This window comes from Vidua macroura, chromosome 30 (assembly GCF_024509145.1).
Source record: "Vidua macroura isolate BioBank_ID:100142 chromosome 30, ASM2450914v1, whole genome shotgun sequence".
NCBI classification, from domain to species: Eukaryota; Metazoa; Chordata; class Aves; order Passeriformes; family Viduidae; genus Vidua; species Vidua macroura.
In genome coordinates this window covers 846,837-859,849 of record NC_071600.1, presented here as the reverse complement: position 1 = coordinate 859,849, position 13,013 = coordinate 846,837, and the positions used below count along the sequence as shown (strand labels likewise).

The 13,013-nt window shown below is 57.9% G+C and overlaps 2 long non-coding RNA genes and 2 pseudogenes across 2 annotated transcripts; 2 read left to right on the top strand and 2 right to left on the bottom strand.

The window, feature by feature from the left end:
* The window catches only part of LOC128820668 (uncharacterized), a 1,438,581-nt pseudogene that overhangs the window by 1,157,662 nt on the left and 267,906 nt on the right, over positions 1–13,013 (top strand).
* Positions 1–13,013, bottom strand: part of LOC128820670 (zinc finger protein 850-like) — a 488,361-nt pseudogene that overhangs the window by 213,469 nt on the left and 261,879 nt on the right.
* On the top strand, positions 4,033–5,890 carry LOC128820778 (uncharacterized). The gene is made up of 5 exons (XR_008440936.1): positions 4,033–4,079; positions 4,339–4,410; positions 4,499–4,757; positions 5,198–5,305; positions 5,768–5,890. It is a non-coding gene; the product is annotated as an uncharacterized LOC128820778 (long non-coding RNA).
* LOC128820779 (uncharacterized) lies at positions 7,011–9,894 on the bottom strand. Its single transcript, XR_008440937.1, has 4 exons — positions 9,560–9,894; positions 8,040–9,272; positions 7,580–7,755; positions 7,011–7,045 (listed from the first exon to the last, which is right to left on the bottom strand). It is a non-coding gene; the product is annotated as an uncharacterized LOC128820779 (long non-coding RNA).

The following is a 13,013-nucleotide window of genomic DNA, read 5'->3' as shown; positions in this document are numbered from 1 at the left end:
GGAGAAATCTATTGTCAAGATGCTTTTGCTTTGTGTGATTGGTCAAAAAGCTTTTAAAGTCAGTTGTACCATTAAGTTCTTTGCCTGCTGCCGGGGATGTGAGCTGCTGGCATCTGCCCATTGTCATAACCATGGAATGAGACTGATGCTGGAACAGAAACAGCTCGAGACGCGTTCCTCAGCAGTCCCGTCCCGTTGGTGATTTGTACATAGAGCCCCGGCCAGCAATATAAAACATCTTCCACAGTACTCCAGGTGGAGTCTCAGCAGAGCAAAGAGGTGGAATCAGCTCCTTCAACCTGCCGGGCACTCTCCTTTGCATGCACAAGGCTGGCTCATGTCCAGCCTCTCATCTAGCAGCAGCCCCAAGTCCTTCTTGGCCGGGCTGCTCTCCATCCCTTCATGCCCCAGGCTGTGAGATCAGCTGGGCAGGGACTGTGTCACAACCCTGGGACAGAGCTGTTGGGCAGGATGAGATCCCTGCCAAAGAAGGCAGATCCCACTCCCCACACAACTCCAGCCTGGCCATGAGGTCACAGCAGGCTCTGGGGTCACCGCAGGCTGAGGTCACAGCAGGCTCTGAGGTCACAGAGGTGCCAGAGCCCCGTGGTTGCACAGCACCACAAGGACCGAGCAGTCAGTCCTTGAGCACAGCTGTTGCGGCAGCAGCGGCGGTGGCAGCAGTGGTGCTGACATTGGGACAGCGGTGTCAGGACAGTGGTGGCAGCAAGAGCTGGGGACTGGCAGAGGGCAAGGCACCATGGCCCTTGCTCTGTGCCTCTTCCTCCCGCTCCTCCTGGCCGTGGCCCTGCCTGCCGGGGCTGCCCAGGCTGCTCCGCTGCAAGCGCGGGGAGCAGGTGAGCCGGCAGCCTGGCTCCCCTTCCCCGGGACAGCGCTCCCTGCTCCCTGGGAAGTGCTGGGGGATGATTTTTCCCCTGGGCTTTAGGGAGGCTTTCCTCTGTGGGAGGGAGAGAGCCCCCATGGGCCCTGGGCTGCTCCAGCCACCCTCCCAGGGATGTTGCACAAGGCAAGGAAATCGTGTGGAGAGTGGCCAGGAGCCAGCCCAGAGCTCTCCAGGCCCCTGGGCAGCTTTGGCCATGGCCATTCTCATCTGGCCCCCACAGATGTACCCAACCCCCTTGCAGTGCCCAGTTCCCAAAGGCACAGGGGGATCCCAGCAGACCAGGAAATGGTTCTGATCTCTGATCCCTTCTAGATTGGGATGGCGACATGGCTTATCCGGATGCCCTACTGGATGACAGCTTGAATCTCTTGGAGAATGCTGGAGGCAAGTTCTCTGTGTGCCTTTCCTGAGAGAATAATCAGTGCCTCATGAGCCATTTCCCTTAGCAGCATCACAGGGTTGAAAGATTCTGGAAAACTTGCCCGGCTCCATTCTGGATCCCTGAGGGATCCCACAGAATGGCTGTCAGTGGCAGGAAGGAGCATTTAGCTGTCCATCTTCCTTCCGTGTGCAATTCCAGTGTGCGCTTCCGTGTGCTCTGTGCAGCCACGGAGAAGAGCAGAGAGGGAAGGGGCTGGGCCCAGGGCTGTGCCCCGGGGCTGTGCCTTTTGCAGCTCCTTTGCCGGCCCCGGGGTGCCTGAGCTGCTCCTGCTGCTGCTGCCAAGCCCTGGCCCTGCCTGGGGCTGGGTTTAGAGCTGCTGGCAGCTCCAGGGAATCCTTTCTCCCCCGTGGACGGCCCTGCAAGGGGCTCCTTCCATGCCAGTGTGGGGCCACCGCAGGCACGTGGTCCCCCTGGCCCTGCTCCTGAGTGGAAGGCAGAGCTGAGGGAGTGCTTTGGAGGGCACCAATCACCCAGGGGCACTCACTGCCACTCTGGCCTGAAGGGGACATGGAACAACTTTCTCTTAAGGTCCTTCTCCATGGAAGAACTCAGACACTGGGGACAAGAAATCCCTGGAGGCAGCCAGACACCTGGACCAGATGCTGAGTGATCTGGAGAGACGCCGTGGTGGGTGCATTTCCCTCAGCCTTCCCCTGGGGCTCAGCAGCCGGGGGCTTTCCCGGCACATCTGGACACGCCGTGCCCGGCACAGAAGGAAGGGATCCATGGCAGCCTGGAGCTTTCCTGCCCTGCAGGGCTGTTTCCCAGCCTGGCCTGGCTGCAGCTTCTCCCCAGCCTCTGCAGGAAGGCATTTGGCATCAGCTGGCAGGGAGCCCAAACTGCACCATGGGCCCGAGATGCCTGCAATTTCCCGGTCTCCGGGTAGATCAGGAATGGCACCTGTTTGTAGAAGGGAGTGGCCTGGCCAATCCCAAAAGTTTTGATGATTTCCTGAACCATGAGTTTGTCCAGTATTGCCTCTTGAAGATGCCATCTCCCAGAAGGGGAACGGCTCCATCTAATGCAGCTGTGCCTCTTCCTGTCTCCAGAGATGAACCGAAAGGCTGTGCTGAAGGCAGCATTTCCCGGAGGAAGCAGTGGCCCATTGGCAGCCCCTGCTGCAGGAAGTGAGGCGATGCCAGGCACAGTCACAGGAGGTAATTGCTGAGGCTTGAGCTGCCATCTCTGCTGTGTGGCAGTACCTGCCCTCCAGGGATGTTGCACAGGGCCTGCAAAGAGTGTGGAGAGTGGCCAGGAGCCAGCCCAGAGCTCCCCAGGCCCCTGGGCAGCTTTGGCCATGGCCATGGAAATTTGGCCCCCACAGCCTTACCCGACCCCCTTGCAGTGCCCAGTTCCCAAAGGCACAGGGGGATCCCAGCAGACCAGGAAATGGTTCTGATCTCTGATCCCTTCTAGCTTGGGATGGCGACATGGCTTATCGGGATGCCCTACTGGATGACGGCTTGGAGAATTCTCTTGGAGAGATTCTCTTGGAGAATGCTGGAGGCAAGTTTTCTGTGTGCCTTTCCTGAGAGAATAATCAGTGCCTCATGAGCCATTTCCCTTAGCAGCATCACAGGGTTGAAAGATTCTGGAAAACTTGCCCGGCTCCATTCTGGATCCCTGAGGGATCCCACAGAATGGCTGTCAGTGCCAGGAAGGAGCATTTAGCCGTCCATCTTCCTTCCGTGTGCAATTCCAGTGTGCGCTTCCGTGTGCTCTGTGCAGCCAGGAAGAAGAGCAGAGAGGGAAGGGGCCGGGCCCAGGGCTGTGCCCCGGGGCTGTGCCTTTTGCAGTTCCTTTGCCGGCCCCAGGGTGCCTGAGCTGCTCCTGCTGCTGCTGCCAAGCCCTGGCCCTGCCTGGGGCTGGGTTTAGAGCTGCTGGCAGCTCCAGGGAATCCTTTCTCCCCCGTGGATGGCCCTGCAAGGGGCTCCTTCCATGCCAGTGTGGGGCCACCGCAGGCACATGGTCCCCCTGGCCCTGCTCCTGAGTGGAAGGCAGAGCTGAGGGAGTGCTTTGGAGGGCACCAATCACCCAGGGGCACTCACTGCCACTCTGGCCTGAAGGCGACATGGAACAACTTTCTCTTAAGGTCCTTCTGCATGGAAGAACTCAGACACTGGAGACAAGAAATCCCTGGAGGCAGCCAGACACCTGGACCAGATGCTGAGTGATCTGGAGAGACGCCGTGGTGGGTGCATTTCCCTCAGCCTTCCCCTGGGACTCAGCAGCCGGGGGCTTTCCCTGCACATCTGGACACGCCGTGCCCAGCACAGAGGGAAGGGATCCATGGCAGCCTGGCTGCCCCGCTGCTGCTTTCCTGCCCTGCAGGGCTGTTTCCCAGCCTGGCCTGGCTGCAGCTTCTCCCCAGCCTCTGCAGGAAGGCATTTGGCATCAGCTGGCAGGGAGCCCAAACTGCACCATGGGCCCGAGATGCCTGCAATTTCCCGGTCTCCGGGTAGATCAGGAATGGCACCTGTTTGTAGAAGGGAGTGGCCTGGCCAATCCCAAAAGTTTTGATGATTTCCTGAACCATGAGTTTGTCCAGTATTGCCTCTTGAAGATGCCATCTCCCAGAAGGGGAACGGCTCCATCTAATGCAGCTGTGCCTCTTCCTGTCTCCAGAGATGAACCGAAAGGCTGTGCTGAAGGCAGCATTTCCTGGAGGAAGCAGTGGCCCATTGGCAGCCCCTGCTGCAGGAATTGAGGCGATGCCAGGCACAGTCACAGGAGGTAATTGCTGAGGCTTGAGCTGCCATCTCTGCTGTGTGGCAGTACCTGCCCTCCAGGGATGGTGCACAGGGCCTGCAAAGAGTGTGGAGAGTGGCCAGGAGCCAGCCCAGAGCTCCCCAGGCCCCTGGGCAGCTTTGGCCATGGCCATGGAAATTTGGCCCCCACAGCCTTACCCGACCCCCTTGCAGTGCCCAGTTCCCAAAGGCACAGGGGGATCCCAGCAGAGCAGGAAATGGTTCTGATCTCTGATCCCTTCTAGATGAGCATGCTAGCAAGGCTTCCCCAGCAGCTGGGATGGAAGATGGTTTGGAACCCTTGGGAGCTTCTGCAGGTAACTTCTCAACTTCCCCTCAGTGAAGAATCACTGACAACCTGGCAGGAAGCAGGTGACAGAAGCTCCTGTGCCTGTTGAGTTACAGGTGTGTCTGCAGGGAGGACTTTTCAGGCTCCTTTCCTGGTTGCTGCGCACAAGCCCGGCTCCCATCGCAGGGGTGAGTTGTGTGTCCCTGCTGACCCCACAGGCTGAGCCCTGCTTTTGTGGGATCCATTCCGGGGGAAATGGACATGCATTCTCTTAAGGTGCGCCGCGACGGAGGAACAGATCTACTAAACACATGAAGTCCCTGGAGGCATCCAAACACATGGACCAGATGCTGAGTGATCTGGAGAGACGCCGTGGTGGGTGCATTTCCCTCAGCCTTCCCCTGGACTCAGCAGCCGGGGGCTTTCCCTGCACATCTGGACATGCCGTGCCCGGCACAGCGGGAAGGGATCCATGGCAGCCTGGCTGCCCCGCTGCTGCTTTCCTGCCCTGCAGGGCTGTTTCCCAGCCTGGCCTGGCTGCAGCTTCTCCCCAGCCTCTGCAGGAAGGCATTTGGTACCAGCTGGCAGGGAGCCCAAACTGTACCACGGGCCTGCAATCCCCTGCAATTTCCCGGTCTCTGGCACGTCAGGAGTGGCACCTGTATGGAGAAAGGAGGGCCCTGTGGCAGCCCCAAGAGCCGTGGCCTTTTCCTGATCCTTATCCATGTCTTTGAAAAGTAGAACTTGCTGAAGATGCCATCTCTCCAATGGGGAATGGTTCCACCTGATCCAGCTGTCCCTTTTCCTTTCTCCAGAGATGGACCAAAGGGCTTTGCTGAAGGCAGCACTTCCTGAAGGAAGCCGTGGCTCCGTGCCAGACCCCGATACACGAAGGGAGGAGATGCCAGACAGTGCCACAGAAGGTGATTGCTGTGCCAGGCTCAGCCAGGCTGAGCAATCCTGCTGGGGTCCCTCCGTGGGAGACATGTCCCGAAACCTGGGAGTGGCTGCACGGGGTGCCCATGGTGGGGAAAGGGCAGAGGGGGAGAGCAAGGCTCCCGTGTGTCCTGACAGGGCCTGACTCTGTCCCCTGGGGCTGGGGGAGCTGTCCCAGGGCAGGGAGGGCCAGGGCTGGCAGGGGCTGCTCAGGGATGGCTTTGGCCCGTGTCCCTCGAAGCAGCGACTGCCCAAGCAGCTGCGCTGGCCCCGGGCTCTCCTCCCGGTCTGCTGGGCTTTGTTGGGTGGCACAGCCTGTGCCAAGGGGCGGCAAGGGGCCTGCAGGCCCCAGCTCTGGGGGAAACAGAGAACGTCCTGGCTGTATCCACCGTGCTGCCAGCTCGGCAGTGCAGCACAGCACGGGCTCACGCTCCCCATTGCTCCCACAGACGTTATCACTGAAACAGGAATATTTGCCCCGGATCCAGTGCGCCTCCCAAGAATTGTCTGCCCCCAGGATGTGCGCAGGTCCTGCATGATAGGCACGGTGGTGACACTGTTCACCGTGCCCCTCATGCTGACAGGCTGCTATCTTGGCATTCGGAAGCTGTACCAGAGCAGACGCTCAGTTGTTGATTTTTCTCCACAGTTTTCTTGTAACTCTGCTCATAGCATTGGTAGCCTGACTCGTAGTCATGCTGCACTGGAGCTGTGGCCAGTCCGTGGTTGTCCAAAGAACTCTGCTGAGGGCTCTGCTGCTGCCCAGTGCTTTCATTGGCCTCTTCATTGCTGGGCCTTGTCCAGGGGGGCCCGCTGGGGCTGCAGCCAGTGCTGGCTCCCACTGAGGCTGCCAGGCCAAGAGCGGCCCCGGGGGCACAGGGCAGAGGCAGAGCAAGTTCTCAACAGTATTTGGGCCACACAGCTCAGGACAGGACAGTGCTTATTTAGTAGCTCATGTAAAGTTTCATGGTGACAGTGATGTTACCAGACAAGCAAATCTGCTCCAGTTCAGTGTTCAAACAAATCCAACCTGTTGAAGGTCTGGCTTTGGCCTCGAGGCTTTGCTCTTTGTGTGAGCCCTGTTCTGGATTGATTCCCACTCAGTCTTGGAGCCTGTTTTGGGTGAAGGCTCATCCCAGCCCTGACCCTTGGCAGTTCTGGGCTCAAAGGGACCGCCGAGGCTGCACTGCACGTGACTGGGCTTCAGGGCTCCATCATCAAAGGGCTTTGAGAAGTTTAAATTACTGTATTCTTACTCTTTGGTTTTCTTTCTGGAATTCCTTCCCTTTTTTTTAAACTTAATTTTAAAAAAACAAATTCTTTTCCAGTGCTTTTTCCAGTTATTTGATATAGTGAATGATGGCTGGACCATCGAGGATCTCGTCTCGACGATGGTAGCTCTATTCCCCTTCCTCTCTTTTCTCTCTATTTCCCTTTTCTGTCCCTTCTATCACATTTGCTGTTGGTACCTAAATAAAGATGCATTTGTTGTGATTAAACTGATGGTCCCTTGCCATTTGCAGTTTTGCACTTTGGGGATCGGTTAACAAACCATCACAAACACCCTGCAAGAGTGGATCGTGACCGGTTGTGGGGGATCCTTCGGTCTCTTGGATGGGGGAGGGAGCGGGGAAATGGAATCAAGATGAGACAGGGATCAGCCAGCCCCACGCCAGGCGGCGTTTTCTCCTCTGAGAGCTCCTCTGAGCTGAGCGAGCTGGTGAAGCCTGCGGAGCAAATGAGAGCCGGGACTGAGGGAAAGGCTGGCTGGGAAGGAGTCAGATAAACCCGTGTGGGCATTTCCCTTTCCAAGGGGCTCCTGGGGAGACAAAGGAGACAAGAAGGATTCTCCACCTCACGACATTTCCTTTTTCCCTTCAGTAGCCCTATTGCAGCCACTGCATACAAGAGTTTACTTGATCACCTCGATGCCAGGGAGCACCAAGAACTTGAACCTTGCTGGAGTCCAGCCCTGCCTGCCTGGCACCGAGCAGAGGGGAAAGATGCAGAACCTGGGCAGGGGTTGAGTCAAATTGGCATTTTGCCACTTCTGACTTCCTCCCAGCTTTTGCAGCAGGGCGACAACGCCATCGCTGCAAACCACTCCCTTTGGCAAGGCACACGTGGACCTCGCTGGAAGCTCAGGGCTCTTGAAGGGGCTGCTGCAGTTGGCAACAGGAGCTGTTGTTGAACTTTTCACATTGCTTAACCCCCCCTGCCAAATGCCATCAAGTGGCTGAGGAAGGACACAAAAAGATTACCCTGGAGGAAGGGAGGCCAAAAGCTTGGAAAAGGATGAAAGAAATGCTCTGATCATGATGATGACAAAAAAATAGAACGATTTCTTTTTGACAGCAAATGAACACCCGCCGCCCTCCAGCCCTCCCAGCCTGGCAGGCCGAGCGGAGCCGTTTCCATGGCATGAGGTGCTGGCAGCCTGCGGAGAGAAACCAGAGAGCCACGGTCAGTCACAGAAGGCTCCTGTGCCCTGTCCTGCCATGGCCTGTGCCCGGGCCAGGCTGCTGGCTGTGCTCAGAGCCCAAACCTCTCGAGCCATTCTCTGTTTCGAGAGAAGGGCAGCGTGGCAGGCCACGTTCCACCTCCTCCGCTTCAGCACAGCACAGCAGCCTCCTCAGCAGCTGCAAGGGCGGGATGCCCGTGTGCCCGCTGCCCTCTGCCCGAAGCCCTTCTGCCAGCCCAGCTGTGGAGCCGGGTACCCACCTCTGCAGACCTGCTGCCAGGAGAGGAGCTGATCCCGCACGAGGTCCTCGCCCTTCTTGAAGGGGATGTCCCTGCAGGCCGTGGCCCCTGGGGTAGCGCTGGCACTGGATGTGCTCCACGGACGGTGCAGGCACTTGCCCATGCGGTCCGGGCACCAGGTGTAATCTTCCTGGGAAAACAAAGAACGATTGCATGAAAGTCAATTCAAAACAAGACCTGGAAACAAGAAGAAGCTACAAAGCCTGTCACCGTTTCACGGGCCTGAGGAGGGTCTGACCACTCCATGCGAGAATGAAACCTGTCCACGGGTGGGGAAAAACCCCACCTTTCCCACCCGTAAACGCACCCCTTCCTCGAGGGCCTGCAAAGCAGACCAGCTGGGGCACAGCTTCAGAACCCGTCCCCCTCTGCTGCCCCCATCCACATGGATGGATGCTTTGTCAGGCTGGCTGCCCCCGCCCCAGCCCGTGCCAGGCTGGCTGGCAGAAGCTGTCAGCAAGGCCAGGAGCCGGCTCCCCTTCTACAACATCCGCCCCCTGTCCCACCAAAAAGCAGCTCGGCAGCCGGGGAAAAATTAATATTCCCCAGCGCCGCCAAGCGGGGAACCTGCAGCGCGTGGCCAGGCCCAGCCCTGCCATGCCTGGAAGCACGAGCATCCCCCCGCCCCTGCGCCGGCTGGGGACTCATCTTGATTTCATCGGGGCGCAGAGCGTGTCCTCCAGGAAGGGGCCGCAGCCAAAGCCGGTCGGCTTTGCCCCGCCAGCGGCCAGCTCCAGGATGGTGTTCCCAGCTCCACGTGGTGCTCCAGAAGAACACGCCAGCTGTGCCTCGGCTTGCGGGGACATCCCGATGCCATTGAGCTGCAGGGGGATGTTTCCCCTGTTCCAGTCCGTGGCACCTTCACCGCACTGCCACCACTTCTCCAGTGGCACGGGGAGCACTGAGCTGCTCCCTCCACAACTCGCCGGGGACCAGCGGAAGCATCTCCTCGGCTGCGCTCTCTCCTCCGTGCTGCGGCCGCAGGGAAACGCTCCGGGGTTTTTTTGGAGTGCCACCAGACGCGTGCAGCTGGTACTTGCTGGGCTCCTGGATCCTACTGAGCACAGGGATGGGTCTCTGCTGTCGCCTGGGCCAGGCAGGGCTCCTGCAGCCAAGAATGCTCAAAAAGGTCTTCCAGTGATGGCCTGTCTGCGGGGTCCATGGATAAACACCACCTGATGAGGTGCTGGCACTCTGCAGAGAGAAACCAGAAACCGACGCTCAGCGGGACAAGGCTCCTGTCCGTGCTCTCCCACATTCCACGGTGCCCAGGCCACACTAGGAGTGCTCAGAGCTGCAGCCAAAAGCTTCCCATTGATCCTCCCTTCCGGAGGAGAGCAGCACAGAGGCACACGTGCCACCTCCTCCAGCTAAGCCCAGGAGCTCAACCGCCTCACTAGCTGCAAGAGCAGGACACTGATGTGCCAGCTGCCCCCTCCCAGCCCCGTTCCTCCTCCTGAGCCTTGAAGGCGCAGCCCCACCTTGAGACACCCGGGGCGGGAAGAAGAGCTGGCCCCGGACGATGTCCTCGTTTGTGTGGAAAGGAAGGTGCCCGCAGACCAGGTGATAGAGCAGGATGCCCAGGGACCAGATGGTGGCTGGCTGGCCATGGTAGCAGCCAAAGAGGATCCACTCTGGTGGGCTGTACTCCGGCATCAGCCGGCCTGGGAGAGGCGGGACACAGACGGGATGGGATGGGAGTAGAGTGAGTGTGAGAGGGAGAAGGGGCATGGGGAGCGAGTGGAAAGTCGAGCGGAAAACCGGTCGAGAGAAGCGCTGCTGCTGCTGCTGCTGCTGCTGCTGCTGGTGCTGCTGCTGCTGCTGCTGCTGCTGCTGCTGCTGCGGAACCGCTGCAGCTCGCGAACGTTCCTCCGTTGCCTCCGCGAATCCAACGGAGGAGCCGCCGCGCGCCCCGCGGAACGAAAGAGAGAAACAAACAAATAAAACCCCAAAGGAATTCCTATTAGAGAAGTAACCAAATCAAACAATGTAGCAATAAGGAAGAGTCTTGGCTTGTGGCTTCTTTCTTCTTTGGCTGAGGTGTAGCATTTCATGGGGAAGAATTGGCTCTTCTGACAATTTCTGACAGTTTTTGGACAGGAGTGGAGCATTTAATTTTCAAGTAGAATAGGGAAATTGTCTCAGTAATGTCACCTCTTTTCATCCTCTGTTGAGATAGTTGCAGGCTGCCAAAAGACATGGTCTGCAATATGGAACTTGGAGCCAAGTTTCTTTTTCTGCCAGAGGATGAGGAGGGGAAGTATCCCAGAATCATGGAGTCGTGGCATGGTTTGGCTCGGAAGGGATCTGAAAAATCACACGGCTGCAACCCCTGCTGTGGCTGGGCACCCCTTGCACTAGCCCGGCTTGTCTAGAGCTCCATGCAGCCTGGCCTTGAGCACTGTCAGGGACGAGACAGCCACACCTTCTCTGGGCAACCTGTTCCAGGAGAGTCTTTTTTCCTGAATCCCTCTCCTAAACCGACTCTCTTTCCATTTGGATCCATTCTCCCTTGTCCTGTCCTTGCCTGCCCTCCTACAAAGCCCCTGTCCAGCTTTCTTGTAGGTTGCCCTCAGGTACTGGAAGGCCATAGTTGGATCAAGTCTCAGTCTCTTGCCCTGGCTGAGGAAGCCGAGCTGTCTCAGCCTTTCCTTGCAGGAGAGGAGTGTTATCAATACATATTATAATGTTGGCTTTTGCAAATATTAAAATGAATTTTATATGTGTGATGTTCAAGTAACTTTGTTCCAAAGATATATGTGGGAGGGGTTCCTGCTCTCCCTTGGGAGGCAGCAACAGTTTAGAAATCAGCTGCTGCTCTCCACCCCAGAAGAGCTGTCCATCAATGTTTAGCATACCCCCCAGTTCCAGAAAGTTCAGTTATTCTGTTACCACCATTGGCTCCTGTTAGAATACCACTCCTCCTCTGTACCCTGATTAGTTCTCTGTATGTCACCCCACTCTGTCTCCCCCCTTTACCTGTTGCCCGTTGGGTGTTCTGTACCCTAACCACTCCTACTCCTTTGCCCTTAATACCCAGCCCCGCCTTTCCTCGGGGCTTCCGGAGTTCGCTCCCTTCTGGAGAGTTTGTGCCCCCCGTTTCACCCTCCTGTTCTTTCGACGCTCCTGAAATAAAGCCCCTAGGAATAAAGGCACTTCGGAGCCCTCTCGTCCTTACGGTGGAGCTATCCGGGTCCCGCCACATCCTCCCCGCGGAGCAGTCCTCTGAGGGTTTTCCCCCGGACAGGCTGGGCACCCGGGTGAAGCCCGGAGGACTTGTATTTTAATACAAGTGGCGTCCCGAACACGGCGACCACTGCCCTGGTCACCGAGGAGCGTCTCCCATGAGCGTCCGGATCCGTGACCCCACGCTCCAGGACTTCAAGCGCCGTTTGCCGCCGCTTCCAGGGGCAGCTGTACTTCGATTGTTAGAAGGCTTCTGCCTCCTGTCGCTGCTGACAACTCGTGGATATCCGACCCTGCAGCTTCGGGGGAAGCGCCGGATTTCACGAGACCAGCAGCACTCCACCGCCCCGCCACAGCTTTCTTCTTTTCGCTGCGTCCCGGTGTTGGTGAGTTTCGCTGCTCGAGGCGAGCAGCCGACGCAGGCTCTTTCTTTTCTTTTCTCCTTTTGCTTTGGCCGGGGATCTCTCTTGCAGTGGGAAAAATGGGCAACCGCCTTTCCCCTGCACGACGGGAATTTTATATCCAAGTTAAGTCCGCCCTTGTGTTGGGGAATGTTTCATTTAAAAAAGGGGTTTTAAAATCTTTTGTTAAATTTATTTTCGAACACTTTCCTGACATCTCCATGGACGATGTCTTTTCTGTTTCGTTTTGGGGGAAAGTTGGACGTTACATTTATGATGTTCATGTTACGGGGAATTTTAAAGTGGGGAGATTTTTTCCAATTTATGATTCCATTTTTAATTTAGTTAAATCGAAAGGGGAAAGTTTGGGTCCCAGTTCTCCTACCCCTCATTCCGCCCCCCCCGCTCCTAACCCCACTTCCCCTAAGGATGGATCGGGAGACAGATCCTGCCAGAATGAGGCACAGGGTTGCTGCCGTCTCCCTGCTGCCTCCCGTCCCACCCTGTCCTCTCCTTGTGTTGGGACTGGCCACCCCAGCACGAGCCCTACCCACTCCCTCGTTCCACGAGTCCCTGACCCCAGTTCTATCCCCAGTTGTCATGCTTGTTCCAATGCTGTTTTAATACCTCAAAATGGCGACGGCCTCGTGGCCGGTCGCCACACAGCACAAAAATGCGCCTCCTCCTCCTCCTCCTCACCCCCTCGGGTTCCCGCCACTGTAACATCTCCGCCCCCTCCGTCGGTTGCCGCCCCCGCATCGGGTCCCGCCCCCCATCACGCGTCGATTTCGGTGACGTCGGGACCCTCCCATCCTGCCTCCTTGACCACGCCCCTGGGTGGGCCCCTGGTGGGTGGGACAGGCCTGCTGGAAGGCCACGCCCCAGTGGGTGGGTCAGGCCACGCCCCCTCTCCTGCCGCTCCCGGTTCCCACGCTGCCGGAACCGGAAGCAGGCCCAGCCGGAAGCAGGCCATCTTGGCCTGCAGGGTCTCCCGGCACCGGGACCCACCGGCAAGGGAGAGGCTCCGCGCCCTAGCCCGTCCTGCCTCCTCCTCGGAAGAGGATGAGGACAATGACGACCCCCGGCCAACAACCAGGCCGGGGGAGGGCTGGCCCCAGATCCAGGCCGAGGCCATTAAGGATGGGGACCTAGATCTCACAAGGATCTTTTCTGGACATTCCCTTATACAACACGACCTTTGCTATATAGCGAAGGCCCTGCTGTCCCCCACAGAATTCCTTCTGTGGGAGATACATTGGAAAAAATTGATTAAGCCTCTCCTAACAAAGTATGATCTCAGGGAGGTGTTAGGAGACGGCGAGGAGGGCCTTGAAGCTTTGGCAGGGGA